Source organism: Stegodyphus dumicola, chromosome X2 (genome assembly GCF_044657685.1).
Source record: "Stegodyphus dumicola isolate Sdum_Otavi_A_Nest chromosome X2, ASM4465768v1".
In the NCBI taxonomy this organism is placed as follows: Eukaryota; Metazoa; Arthropoda; class Arachnida; order Araneae; family Eresidae; genus Stegodyphus; species Stegodyphus dumicola.
The window spans coordinates 114,916,122-114,931,526 of record NC_140781.1 but is presented as its reverse complement, the minus strand read 5'-3'; the positions used below and the strand labels follow the sequence as shown (position 1 = coordinate 114,931,526).

The 15,405-nt window shown below is 32.3% G+C and overlaps 1 protein-coding gene and 1 long non-coding RNA gene across 5 annotated transcripts in view; one reads left to right on the top strand and one right to left on the bottom strand.

Annotated features, from left to right (window-relative positions):
- LOC118182256 (uncharacterized) overlaps nt 1-15,405 on the bottom strand; it is a 253,961-nt gene that overhangs the window by 196,106 nt on the left and 42,450 nt on the right. The gene's annotated exons all lie outside the window — the stretch shown is intronic.
- The window catches only part of LOC118182257 (uncharacterized), a 105,632-nt gene continuing 99,666 nt past the window's right edge, over nt 9,440-15,405 (top strand). The window contains exon 1 of the long non-coding RNA XR_015039208.1: nt 9,440-9,573. This is a non-coding gene — a long non-coding RNA (uncharacterized LOC118182257). The remainder of the gene's footprint in view (nt 9,574-15,405) is intronic.

Below are 15,405 nucleotides of genomic sequence, written 5' to 3'. Positions count from 1 at the left end.
TTTATAGCTCTTGTATTTTATTAAATAAAGATAATAAAGATATATCAAGATTTAGATTGGTTATGATTGAGTTATAACAGGGAGTTAAAGTTTCTTTTGCTATTTGTTTGGCAAATACATTTTAACCTGATTAAGTTGCGATAAAAACTGAAGTAAATAGCTCTTCTAAAATATATTTAATGTATTGAACATACCATAAAGTATACTGAAGTTAATAAAATTTTAAAAATCCAAGAGGATGATTAAAAGTCAAAGATGAAGTCCAGGGATTGAAACTGATATTATTCAAAGTTGCATTTTCATTAATATAACTTTTATTAATTCAACTGTTTGTTGTTTGTTCAATCAAGTTTTGCATAAAATCACTCGTATTATAACTGAACTACCTTTTGTTCTTTTCTTAATTCTCAGCATTCTTAGGCCTCTGATTTATAATGTTTTACTTTCAAATTTACTCCTGATTTTGTATCCAATGCAAAGCAATTCCGGGAACCCAAAATTCATGAGCCACTATGCCATCGGACAATGTTATAGCAAATGCCTGTGATTTACTCAAGAGTAGGGTATCTTAACGAGTGGTTAACCCCTTCGGGACTCACAAAATGTACGTGGGATTTGCGGAGAGAAAATCCTTAATGGTACGGCTTGATCAATGTAATACGTAATGGCATGAGGGTCTGAAATGCACGTGAGGGGAATAAGTAGTGAAAGTCAACTAGGAATTAAATGTGGCAATTCTGATTTTCATGAATGCCTCTACGTCACTTTCGAACTAAGCTAAAATCTAGATTAATATCGGTAATCTGGTTAAAGAGCTTCTTAAATATTTACTCTCTGGTGCGATTCAAAGAGAGCTTTCGAAGGATAAATTCCGCAGGAAAGCAGAAGGATATCGCATCCTGTTTGAAGCTTAATTTTGCAGCTTCTGTCATTGCACGTAGCAGTTTCGCTACGTTACCATTAGTTTTTACTGTTAAAAAAATGCATTATGTATATATACTACAGTAGCTATATTTTAAACTAGCAGTTGTTTTGGTAGCTGTATTCTAAACTAGCAGTTTATTTCTTTTCAAACGTGCAGTTTTTTTTTTTTTTTTTTTTACTTTTAACCTTTTTCACTAAAGTGCTTAAAGCAAAACGCATTTAGGAAAGAGGAGAAATATATATGCAGATGGGGTGATTAAAAGGATTTTATTCAGTTTAGAAATAATTATATATAATAATATAATACAATAAAAGCCTTAAAATTTGCAGTAACTCACAGCTCCTTTTGTGCCCATTGATCATATAAAGAGCGTTTGTCCTGAAGAGTCGAATTACAATATAGTAGACGTCTAACAAATGAATTCCAGATATCCGTAACACTCCAGTTATTTAAACACCATGATCTTTTATTAAAGTCAAACAAAGTTACGTCTTTTGTTAATTTATTAAACCATTTTTGGTGTTTTCGTTGATTTAAAAGAAGTTAAAAATAATACAGTGCAATACCTATTTAAAAAGAACTTTTAAATTAAATTATAATAAAACTGAAAAAGGTTAAAAAAGACTTGTTTTATAAAAAAAAACTTCCTTTTTCAATCTTTAAAATTAAATTAAAAATTCATTACAAATATTAAGTAAAAAACATTATTACGTATATACTGTTACATGCCAATGAACAATCACTATTTCAGCTTAATGTAGTTTAATTCAGATTGCTTATTTAATACATTAAACAGATGTAGTATATATTTCACTAGAAATGTTTTATTTTAGAACACTAAAAACATAAATAATGTTATACGTTTAGATTTGAGACGATTAATTCATATACGATCCTGGAAAATTTTAAGAAACATTTAACTTGAATTTAAAGAAACCGTAAAAATACTGCTAAATTTTTAAAAGATGTATTAAGCAAATTAAATTAGTAAAAATATACTGAAAATTTTTTTAAACCTTTAAATTATGAAAACTGCATTGCAAGAAGTCATATTTTAATGTTTCAAATCTGCTCGCAAGGGGATAAGAATTTAAAACACTGAAACGTGAACAATGAAGGAGTGCTGAAAACACGTTTCGTTCTTCTTGACTGTTTAAGCGCAAAATCGAAAACTATAAAAATAAAAATGAAACAACAAATAAAACTCAGTTTCCTATGCACAAATATTTACATTCTTTCTCATAAAGCCAACAGCTTAACCCAATGCGATTTCAGTTCTCAAAACTTAAAATCAAAAATTCCAAAATTATACAAATTTTAAAAACATTAGAATAATTAAAAAGAACAAATATTGTAAAAATTGAAAATTCTAGATTAAAATCATATCTTTCAAACAATAAAAACAACGGCCAATTAAACAGTAAACTTGCATTTTTTTACATAATAAATTTTACCATCTTTGTTAAAAGTTCCTTAAAAATTATAGTTTTAGTCGAAAAAATATCGTAAAAACTTTCAATCAACAATCTAAAAGAAGTAAACGGCTTTTTAAAATTCTCCAAAAATTTATAATTAAACAAAAATAAAAAATTATAGATTTTCTTGAATGTATCAAAAGTGTATTCTTTACTATTAAACTGTTGATTCAATTTAGCTTTCAGACATATGCAAGAAATATATTTTTTATGTATTTAAAGAGATTTGATATATTTAAATTTATATTAGCTGATATATTTGATGATTTATGAAGTTAATAAATACCAGAATTTCTCTGTAATGCTCCTTGAAATAAATAAATTAAATGAGAGAAATATTGCATTAAATAGCCTCAAAGTATCTAGATTTTTCGAATATTTAGATGGACTGTGGTCCCGCTTAGTTTGGATATTTGGAAATTTATTGTTTTTCTTAAACGATGATGATGTAACCTGTTTGATATTAGTTTCATACTTTAGTGTATTTTTGCTACTAAATAAGATGAAACTGAGACTTCTTACAGGATCTGAGCCGACACATACACGTTTACAAACAAATGTGAACAGATGCTCAAAGTAATACGTATATGTACTTACAAATATACTTGCTATCTGCAAGCAAAGGAAATTCTGTCTAAAAATTCTGATAAATTTAAGAAAAATATAGTAAATTTCAATTAGCATTTATTAAGTACCTTTCCTTATGGTAAATGTTGTCATAATAATTAATTTCAAATTTTTATCAAATTTCATTAAATCCTTTCACTATGAGTGACAAAAGTATTAAAATTTAATGTTTTCTTGTCCCCAGTAGCCAACACTTTTTTCCACAGTCGTAATTTAAATCTAATGTCATTTAGACGGAGGAAGGCTAGTTATCATCCAGCTTTCTCTAGTTCTTAATGTGACTAATCTTGCTTTTCTGGTATCATAACAAGCCCACGAATTCCTCGTGGCAAGGAGGCAAGATTGTGCTTGTCGTCGTCAAAAGCCTTGGACACCATGCAGGTGAAAGTACGACTTTGTGAGTTCTGCCCCCCCCAATTTTGACGAAGAGCTCCTTGCGGGGAATTTTCTGAGGTTCTTTCACCTCTCTAACAGTTCCACCAATCTCTCGAGAGGATTTCCGACTCAACTCAAATTGCGAGTTCCTCCATGCCGCACAGACGCTATACATTTACAAACATCCATGCCTTCTCCAGGATTCGAACACGGGCCGTTCGGTACAGCAGTCATAGTCACCAATCATTATCCCCGTTGAGCAGCAGATTTCTCTCTTGTTTCTATACGCTTTAAAACGGAAAGAGTATTATGTAGAATTTTATTATAAAATAAGTAACAAACTGGTCACCGTTTGTAGCAATTTACTTTTGGTTCTTAAGTTCCTGGAAAGCAAACTAACATTAAATATGCATTTTAAATTTCAGTGAAATAAAACTTTGTAGTATTTATATATTTTCAGAATAATATAATATACTACCATCATTTATTCATTAAAAATATTCATTACTTGTCCTTATTGAAATTCTGAATCTAATACAGGCCACAAAACTGAATTTCTTTTATTACAAATAAAACGGGTTACATACAAATAAACGTATATTTATTAAGATGAAAAAAGTACTGTGTGATTGCATTAAACTTAAAACTAATTTATTGTATTTTTAACTGAAAATGCTAAATTCATTGCAAAGTATTTTTATTTTTAAAACTAATTATTGTTTTGATTTTCTCTCTTATCATGACTCTGTAGAGACATTAGGTTAATTGGAAACCCGGAGAGATGAAAAATGAGCAAACGCCTTCGCCGGGAATCGAACCGCGGACCTCTGGAATACGCGCCCAGCGTGCAGACCACAACACCACGAACGCATGCCAAGAAGGCGGGAGAAATACCTTATAACTCTTTATAGATTATTCTGACCAGAAGTATGAAAATTAATGAATACATAATTAAAAATAGAAAGAAAGGCCATGTAATATTTATTTAGTTTATAGAAGTATGAATTCGCTATTACCTTAGTACTTCAAAAATTTCTCGTTTCTGCTCGACTGATTCATCATATGTTAACCGAATTCTAAATTAAACTGCTATGATAAATTAAGAATAAACTCAAATATGAGTGTTCCACCGGGGTAAGATGAATTTACGTTATTAAGTTAGGGCGAGAGACAATTACGTCTGCTTCTTGAAGAGTAAAACTTATTCTTGGTGTTATTGATTTTGAATGTACACAGATTTAATTAAGTTCGTACACTGTTATTTACGAGCAAGATTGCACTTATTTCTATTAAAATTTCTCTTGTTAAATTACTATTATACTTACTATAAATTGTTTTGCAAATTTGCGCGCTTATTTAAAATTTCATTTCGCTTTCTGAAGCAACAGCGCGTAAAATTCAGTTAAAAGGCACAGTTAGGAAAGAGGCATTGTAGTCATTCATACACAGAGTAAATATTTCATGTATTTCTGAGATAAACATGTCATTTCTATAAAAAAATTTACATGAACAAAATAAGCTTTATACAGGGTCTGATTACCCTCTAGGATCATAAGGCCCAAGGCTTTACGGGGACCTAAAATCGTCATATATCTGCTTATAATCAAATCTTTTCCTTTTACATGCAAAAATTTAATTTCAGTCCTTGAAAGAATACTGTGGTCTAGGGCTTTAGATATCCTGGCTTTGCTCAGGATTAACCAATTATTAATAATTTTGCTTTACAACATTTGTAGAGTTCTCACCTTAGTTATTGAAGGTGTAATTCTTCATTACTACTATAGCATTTTCCATGAATAAAGCATGCTTCTCTCAGAATCAATCTAATGTTACCAATTTTATTGCATGAATTTCTCATTTTAGTTGCTGTTAATGATTCACCAGGCCTTCCCTTCTGTGGGTAACAATAATCATGATTCAAGGGCCTGTCTGTCTAACGCTAGGCACGTTTTCTATGCTTTGTCTCAGCTTCGTTCAAAAACATCTCGAAGTACGAAATTCTAGAGCTTTGCACTCCCTGACTTTAGAAACAATATCTTCGATATCAGAGGATTTTCATCTCCCAATTTCTTTAAAGAAATTGTTATCATAAACATAAGAAAAAAACGACAGAAGACTCTCAAATTAGAGCGTAGATGGTGTATTAAGAACAAAAATACCTGAATAACGTTTATACCATCTTATCTTCACAACAGTCTCTTAGTCCTACAAAAAATTCATGACTCTTAATCCTGGAAAAACTTTTGGTAATTTTAAATCGATGAGCTTAAATAAATATCCTTTTATGTTTATCTAATCTTTCAACTATACACTCATTTGATTTAAGGGATTAAATAAACTTAAATACTTTAGTTTTATTGGAAATGTTTATTACAGAGAGGAGAAATCCCCCCCCCCGATTTTCTTCTATACTACATCTTACTACAAAGTAAAAGAAAGCCTTTTAAAAGATTAAAACTCTAATGCTTCAAAATTTAATAAGATTCTTTACATTTAAAAATTAAAATATTAAAGAACATACGCTACAGTCTCTTTATAATTGGTTTGAAATGAATTAATGTAAACTAATACTTAAAAATTTCTATATATATATATATATTCTTTCAGAAAAAATAAACGTTCTTTCCGTTATCACACTTTACACGCCTTCCATCACAATATCTTGCAGGAGGAGCAAACATTTCCGTTTTTCGTACTCAATACTTTGCAATAAAATCTTTGCAAAACATTTTTTTTCCTAATTACACTGCATCTACTTTTCTTAGATTGTTATATTCAATCTCCACGTCAAGTATGTGTAAGAGATATCATGTTTCATATCTTGACAACAAATATATTTGTTACACTCTTACTAGAAGTGTGCAATGATGCATGAAATTAAGATGAATGTTCTACTGAAGTGTTGTTGGTCCAAATAATTACGATAGTCATTGAAGGATAACTTCTGGAATAACTTCTCCTGGAAATAAGTCCAAGAGATGCTTTTCATCACTTCCTTCCAGTTATTGAGGTTTTACAGAATCATTTGTACCACGTTTGCTAGTTATTTTCCTTCCTGAATGCTTTAATATATTTTTTTCCATCATCTTCAAATGCCAGAATGAACCAAAGCTAATAATTTTGAACAGAACTAGTAATTTAGGTATTAGTGTTTACAACTATATTACAACATAGTGAATAACAATATGCATGTTGAATAAAATGGAGTATGTGATTATAGTAACTTACAAGCAGCTTCGAAATAAAAAGAAATTTAACATTTTTCCCAAATATAATTACTTTTTTCGTATGAAATAACAGCGTGGAAAAAGAAACTTAAATCTGAAAAAATATGATTTGAAGAAATATAATTGAATGTATTAAGAGGTTTGAATCTGCCATCTTATTAAAAGACAGTTGAAATCGTATTATTTAACATACTGCATTCGTATGAAGCTGCTTGATAAATACATCTATTTCAGAAAGTATTTTTTGACATTTTAATTTATTTTCAATATAAAGTAGCTTACAATTCATTGAATTAGTTAAACTTTTATCTGTTGCTAAATTATTCCTTTTCACAGATTCTTGCTACCTGAATTTATTTATTTACAAATATTACGGGATTAGCATTTAAGCCTTTAGGATTTTAGCTTCCGAAAGTTTTCTTAACAATGTGATTAAAACCAAAAAGCGTAGAATTGTGTGTGTATTTAATTATGGCAAAGCACACGAGGGCTATCTGCCTAAGGGGAGGGATGCCTTTCGTGGAGGACTTTCTAAGGGAAACTGGCTCGTATACACGTTACACATGGGGAAAACCACGAAAACGCCCATGCAGCCAGCCCGTTCGCGGGATTCGAACCTCGGACCGAACTACCAGTGTTCAGCGACTTTACCGCTCGGCCGCTGGTGGGCCCCAAAAAGCGTAGAACCGTTCAGGAATGTTTACAACTCGTAGGCCACTCGTAACTTTAAATATAACAATTAACTGAATTTCAGGAAGAAACGAATAAACATTCAGGCAATTGTTTCCATTCGGAAAAAGAAAACAACTGAAAACCGATGAGAGACTGGAATCGAGAATTTCTCATTTTTTAAAGCTCTTCCAGGAATCTTATCATTTTTCATATCATATTTGTAATGGTTCATAACCTCCGAACTTACGATATTTCTAGGACTGATACGTCATTAAAGCGTGGTTTTTGAAGAATATTAGGGCGTTTCGTAGTTAGACAGGTACCATTTTTTTACTCTCGAGTATAATACGAAGCATAGCATTTAATAAAACAGTTTCAGCCGGAGCTTTTAAAAACCATTTGTAGTCATAAATTAATTTAACATCTCATAACACAATTAGCTTGCTATTTTTGTTAAGTGAATGGTACAGATGCCAAACCCTGTCGATGCTATGAGAATTACGTAAATGAAAATAATTCCAAGTAGCTTATATAAAAGTGATAATGTGATAATTATTTTAAACTTTAAATTCCTATTAATAACATTTATCTCAGTACTTTCCTCTTGTTTTAGCTTTAGAAGATAATAATCTCAGTTTTCAGCTCTTTAACTAGAAAATGATTCAATGAAAATATTTTATGCCTGCAGAATTTTCAAATACTGTATAAAATAATGACGCAAAGGAATAGCAGATTTAGTCTAACATTCTATAAATTTATAAATGTACCTCACAGAAAGATTCTTAGCTTATAGTTCAAAACTAACACCCTTTTCTAGAATTCAAGGAGAGAGATGTAAAGTTTCAAAACAGTCAGTTTGCTTTGTTTCAAACATCTGGAGACTTTAGTGAAAAATTCATAACTCAGCTTACCTTCTCTGCATATCGACTATTTTGAATTCATGTAAACACGCATTTATTATTGCTTCATATTGAAAGACAGAACCTCGCTATCAGAAATAAAAACCATATTAAATAAATTAGTGCGCTTTAAAGAATAGAGTACTTAATTAGTACAAATATATGAAAACTACCTCGTAAGCTTAAATGCATAGTGGGTAGTTAGAAGACAAAATTCTTTCTCTTTATTCTTACTTTCATCCATGCTTTTGTAATGTGAGCAGTATTATTCTAAGTGCTGTAACCAACAAATGCATCTTTGTATACATTTCTGTCGAATGTCTTAATATTCAGATCACTAAATCTTTTGTTTTATCCTTCATTCAATAAGAAAATTTTCATGAAAGAATTCAACACAAAGTAGGAACCAATCATAATTTTCAAGGACATGGTCAGTTCTGAAACAATCACTCACTTAAAATATTCTTATTCTAGATCTTCACTTTCCGAGTACCATCACTTGTTTTTGTACTGTTCTAAGGGAAATATTGTGCCTTCCGGAACTAAATTAGCCTTCTTTTCGAAAACTGTATAACACGAAACTCTGTTTACTTTAAGAATGACTTCTTTTACTCAATGTCAAATATAAATTTTAATTACCCCTAAATTCAGTTTTTTTCATACATATGAATCAATTTGCTTGTTCTCTAGAGCAATATTATAGTAGTGAATCAAACACTTTTACCAGCGACTGAAGCCTAATTAATAATATGTTCAACTGACATATCATAGTAGAGAGTTTCGTGTAACATCGCTCATTTAACTCCTTACATTTCAAAACAGGTTTAATTTTATTGCAAAGAACATTGCCTAGACATTTATTATTCTTTTCCTATGTCTAAATCTTGAAAACTGTTTCTTTTTAATCGTATTTAGATACATGTATGGGGGAAAATAATTTAGAGACGCGTAACATTACAAATCTAATGCACGTTCATTGTCATAGAAAAATTTACTCATTGTAAATTAATTCCTTTTTCCTCCGCCTTTCCTGACGTTTTATGATTAATCTTTAAAGATGTTTGCAGAATGTAGGTGCTTTGAAGGGTCTTATCTTTATTCGTATTTTAATCATTCAATATCACTTCTGAGAAGAAAAGGTGGTGATAAACTACTTACGTTTATCCATTTTCATCTTGTGTGCTTATATGTCCGATTTGTCAGCTGTTCAATAGTGCTTGCATGGAGAAAGATGATGAATGATACCTTTCCAGCAGCAGTGCCGTGGAACAGTATTCGACGCATGTATCGATGAAATATATCAATGTTGTAATGGTCTTTTGTACAGTATTAAATGGTTGGTTGTTCTCCTGACAGTCTAGGAAACGCTGAAGGTTGGTAAAGGATACGTTTACTGTTCATTAATTTTGAAAGCCTCTGACAGGCACTTTTTCTCAGTCAATGTCTATACCACAACATTGTTCTGTATTTTTTCAACAACTTCTGACTGTTATTACTTACTTACCGCGAAAGCAATCAGTAATCTGTCATAATAAATCATGCTAACTGAATAAATATTCAGTAATCTGGAACTGCAATTTACTCCAAGAGATCCAGGAATTTTAAATGAATAACTTGCTTCCCCAAAATTTTCAAGATCTGAACTGCGTTTATTAGGAATACAAATTACATTTTCTGCTGCGAACTATATAATAAAAAATAACTGTACCATATTGAGAAAAAACGAGTTTACTGTTGTATCAACTTATATTTTCGGAGGTGGGCAAATTACTTTCCACTAGAATTTCTAAATTTCCTGTCATTAGTTTCTCTACTAAAATAAACTAGAAATTTGATTTCAAAAGTTAGAAAGTAATAATTTAAAGGAAACATCAAAATATTAAATCACGCTTCACATAAAAATTTGATTTAAAACGAATCTGAGAAATTTTCCAGCTTTCTAAATCAGTATTGGCTTTTGAAGACAATGTGCAAGACAGAAAATACATTATACTGGTTGACTCATATTGTCAGCTAGCCGCATCCTAATTTTATGCCTATCCTTAGAAAATCCCAGTCGAGTAATTAAAATTTTCTTGGGTTTTTGAAATAAGCACTGCCGACACTGCAAATCTGAAATGAACGTAGTTACAGTTTTTAAAAGCATTACGGATATAAGGATAATTCTAAAGTTAAATGGAGTACTTTTCTGGATTAAAAACTAAACATAAATAATAATAAAAACTTCTGGTCTGTCTTAGACCTAACTCTAGCATGTTACATTCAGGTATTTATTTAAAAACATGGATATTTTAATAATATGTTCGTGAGTTAAGCATTTCTATCAATGTTCTCCACAGGTAAAAGATTTAAAAAATAATAGTTCATATCAATTATTTTTTTAGATTTGGTTTATTGAGTCCTTTATGTCAATTACTATATGAACGGATCTTATTTATGAATTATCTAATCGGCACAAAAGTAGTACATTATTTTAGAAGAAATAAAATTTTCTACTTTTCTGAGCACTTATGATATTTATTTTTTTTATAACTTTCTTTTCATGGAAACTGTAAAAATTCAAAATAATGATCTCGTGATTACTTAATAACACGCGGGAGACTAATAATACTAATGTAAAACTGGCTTGGCGTTACAAGGTATTTCTTCCGATTTCTTAGCGTCCCTTCGTGGTGTAATGGGCAGCACTCTCGGCGCATATTCAAGAGGTCCGTGGTTCGAGTCCCGGGAAGGGCATTGCTCATTTTTCAATATTCCTGCTTCAAAAGTTCTATATGATTCTACAGTGGCGCCGAACTAAAAAGGTTAGTGAATAATGATTCTTCACCACCAGGATTTGGCGACTGGGTCCCCTAAACCCCAGTCGCCCTTTAAAGGAGGGAGTGTATAAAGTATTTCTCCTGCCGTCTTAGCATGCCTTCGTGGTGTAGTGGTCAGCATGCTCGGCGCGTATTCGAGAGGTCCGTGGTTCGAGTTCTGGAGAGGGCATTGCTCATTTTTCACATGTCTTGCATCAAACTAACCTAATGTCTGTCTCTACAGTGTAAGTAATTTAAATTACTCTAAAATTACTTAGTGCAGAAGAAAAGAATTTAGCATTAAAAGAATGAGTGTGAAATAGCTGTTTTCTAACAAGAACATAAAAAACGTATAGTAGGATTTTTACCCAATATAGTTTTATTTTTCCTTTAAGTAGATAATACTTAAAAAAATAGATAGTAATAATAAATTAGTCAAATGTTAATCGCAGTTGGTAGCATCTCACTAAATTCCGCAAGTAAATTAGTAGTTATTACGAAGGTTATCACAATGCAACAACGAATATCCAGCTGTATATTATCCAATACTCATTTTTTGCCCTTAAGAAAACTCCTTAATGTTTAATTGTAGTTTCATATGCCTTTTTCCATAGAATGCGTAATTTAAATGAAATATTTAATATAAATTGTATAACGGATTCCTAAGTACACAGCCGTAAGAATTCCTGCACATATTAGTTTACGTAACTTGCAGTTTTTCTTCTTCTCAAGTATCAAACGATGACAAAATAACAAATGCCTAGATTGTGACTTAGTATTCCGGTCTCGTATAATAATGTGAATATTCTTTGAAATGGTATTTCCAGTATTAATGTATCTGTAACGAATCTGATGTTTTTTAAAATGAGTAAATCTCCAACATCGAAATCTAAGCCGACAAGACGGTTTTTATCAGAACGTTATTACCCAGATATTTATTATTAACACAAGAGTTAATCAAAAGGTTTATTCTTAAGCACAGCGAAGCGAACGGTTTAAAGGAAAAAGATAAAAGTTTTATTATATCGAAATATCTTCTCTAAAATATCTTGTGAAAGTTGGGTCACAATGTCACGTTATCCGAAATATACATCAAAAACAGACGTTAAAGTACGTGCCGTAAGAAATAAAACTTTCTTCAAAGAAATCCTCTTAAGTAATAACCAAAAGGATAATCAAGTCTGAGCTCTCGAGTATCAAATAACTCAGCAAATTTTTCCTTTTTTCATCCTCTTCACATTCGGACGTCTTAGCCAGACATTGTAGTGTTTGAAGTGGACCTGAAGATGACCTCAACCGACGACCGTCGTTTTTCAGGGAACCTTCATATCTCTTTCTGCGGTTTTTGTTCAAAGGACCTGGAGCCTTTCAGAAAAGCATGAAAGGCTTACTCTATTCCCCCCATCGTAGTTGCTTATTTTATTTTTTCTTTTCCTCTCGTTATATTGGATCACGGCTACTAATAAAAGATTCATGTGGTCAGAGCAGAAATTTAATATTCGCAAACTAAATTAAGCTTTTTATGATAATACATGCGTTTTACTTTGAAACCAAAGACTGTATTGTTACATCTTTTAGTACTAAATAATGCAGTAGCCGTTTCTGTAGTGCTAAAACCTTTGCGTGACACCAACCTCATATTTCCATCGTCTAGCTTAGCCTTCAATTCTACTAATGCAGAGTAACAATTAGGGCACAGAAAACAGTTAGAACAAATTAGAGAGTAAAATGCTAATAGGTCTGTCTTAGTAACTTAATTTTTCTACAACTGTTTAAACCACGCGGCTTAAAGTTATTTCGTAAACTAATGGTAATGTCTGAGAAAGCAGTGAAAGACATATAGAACAGCAGTAAGTGGGTCAATAATAAAATTTTATTTTGTATAAAGCTTGCTGTTAGTAAATAAGCCTTTCAAAATGAACGTACTTAATGTAATAATTTGTAATAATATTAGTGTATTTGAAAGTAGTTTGTTATGGCATAAGGGTATTTGAAATGCAGCAGTAACAAAAGTCATTGATAATGATTTGGCTAATCGTTAGTTTCAAACTAAAAGAATTAAAATTCTTTCGCTTATTTCAAATGAAACATTAACAACATAAAATTAAGTAGAAATTGTATGTCATTTTTCTTGAGACGCGAAGGTACAATGCTCAAACATTTATCCCTTACAAAATACTAGGTTCGTTGCCGTTGATGTCATTCATATAGACAAGATATGGGAAATTTTTAGCAAATAAAAAATATGCATCCCTTAATAGAGAATTTAGGAAAAATGAGATTTGAAAATACTTTCCTCTCCATTCTCGAGAAACCTAAGATACAAATCTCTCAGGTTCTAAACCTATACTTTCGTGCTCAAAAACCGAGCAAAAAATGCTGAAAGAAAGGGTACGCATGTAAAAAGGGAAATTAAAACATACAATCTACATATGAGGTAGAGGCAGCATCGCCGAATGCAAATAGACAACCAAAATTAGCATAAAACGTAATACCGCAGTCACATCACAACCCTTTTAAAAGGCGCATTCCCGACCTATGCGTCAGTCCTCAAGCAGCAATTGTTCCGTATAATCCGAGATGGGCAAAGCGAAAAGCATTAACCAGACACCATTTTCACGGTGAAATGCGTTGGAGGACTGTCGAGATGTTGCAAGCTGGTGCAAGACAATCTCCTGTTGCAAGAGAACTGAATGTGCATCGTAGTATCATCAATGTGTTATGGAATTGTTATCAAAGGAATCATAACCTCATTAGAACTGGTGGGTCTGAGAGCCGGAGGATTACCACAAGGGCAGACGATCGCTTACTGTTGCTACGTAAAAGACGCCGTAGATTACGAAAAGCACGTCAGCTAGCGTTGCATATCTCTGCTGAAGTTGGACGGCCCCATATGCCGCTAAACAGTGGTGACTGCATGAAGATGGGCTGTACTCCCGACCACTTGTGGTTTGTGTTCCTTTGTCTCCATCGCATGTCAGAACGAGATTGAATTCGACGCGTGAACATCTCAGTCGGACATCAGAGAAGTGGGGCCACGTAATATTTAGAGATGAGTCTCGATTTAACATCCAGAACGATTCCCGAAGAGCAATGATATGGCGAGAGCCAGGGACGCGCTATCGTACGTCAAACATCGACGAAAGCGATCATCACAGAGAAGGAGGCTTATTCGTATCGGCTAAGATAGCAAAGAACGGCCGCACCGATCTCTACGTGATTCCTGGTGGTTACATCACAGCCTTCCGATATGACGACAAAATTCTACACCCTCTTGTGCGTCCTTTTATTATTCCAATGGATAACAACGCTATATTTATGGACGATAACGCCCGCTCGCATAGAGCTCGAGTGGTGCGGAGTTATCTGGAGAGTGACATCGTTCCACACCTGCCATAGCCTATTAGATCACCGGGCTTGAATCGCTGAGGGCATGTGGGGTACGTGTTGGGACTATGCAGGTCGCAGTGTGCCGCCAGACACACTCCACGAGTTCCGACATGAATTACTGCGGGGATTGGTGCTACTGCCATAACAAGCGATCAACGACACTGTTGCCAGTTTGCCTCGCCGTTGTCAGGCATGCATTTCAGCTAGAAGGTATCGTACCCGTTATTAGCATAATGTTCTCATTGCACATTCTTCCGACCCATTTGATATTTTTCTATGTGATGGTCGTAATTGCTTTATTATTTGCTATGTAGTCTAGTAATGCCCCACCAACCTCTTGGATAAATTTCACGCTTATCCATTAAATAGCCTTTGTTTTATTCCGTGTTTTACCTTTGTTGCTTATTTTTTAGCAGAATTTTGTTTAATTCTGTTTCGCTCCAATTACTTAAATACACACTTATACTCAATTTACGCAACTACTCCATTGAAGCAAGATTGTTTTACATTAGAATGTTTTGAGTGAATGTTATATATAGAACATTTTTAATTAGAACTGATCATAGAGAGGAAAGTTTTTCCACATTATTAATTTTCCTTTCCCATAGCACCTTTCAAAGAAAGCATTTTAACCAATATTTTGAATTACATTCATTTCCTTTTGAAGTATTGGTTAAAAAATGTCTCTTTTTTTTATAAGTATTTTTAGTACGAGTAGTTTTTTCTAACTGTTACGCTTCTGGATAAATGTAACTTGCTAATGCTTGTCCATTTTAAAATTTAAAAAATATTCTAAATGCAAATAGTTCTATTTAAAAATTTAATCTGAATTACTTTTGGAAATAGAGATACATGCATTGATAATACTGAAAGGAGTTAGAGATTCATGATAAAATTCTTTCTTTTATTCCTTTATTTTCTTCGCATATCTTTCACGTGCGCTGTTGTTAAAGGAATTCAAAAATTAAATGCAACTCGTAATCGATTATTGAACCATACTTTTAACAAACGTCTTGA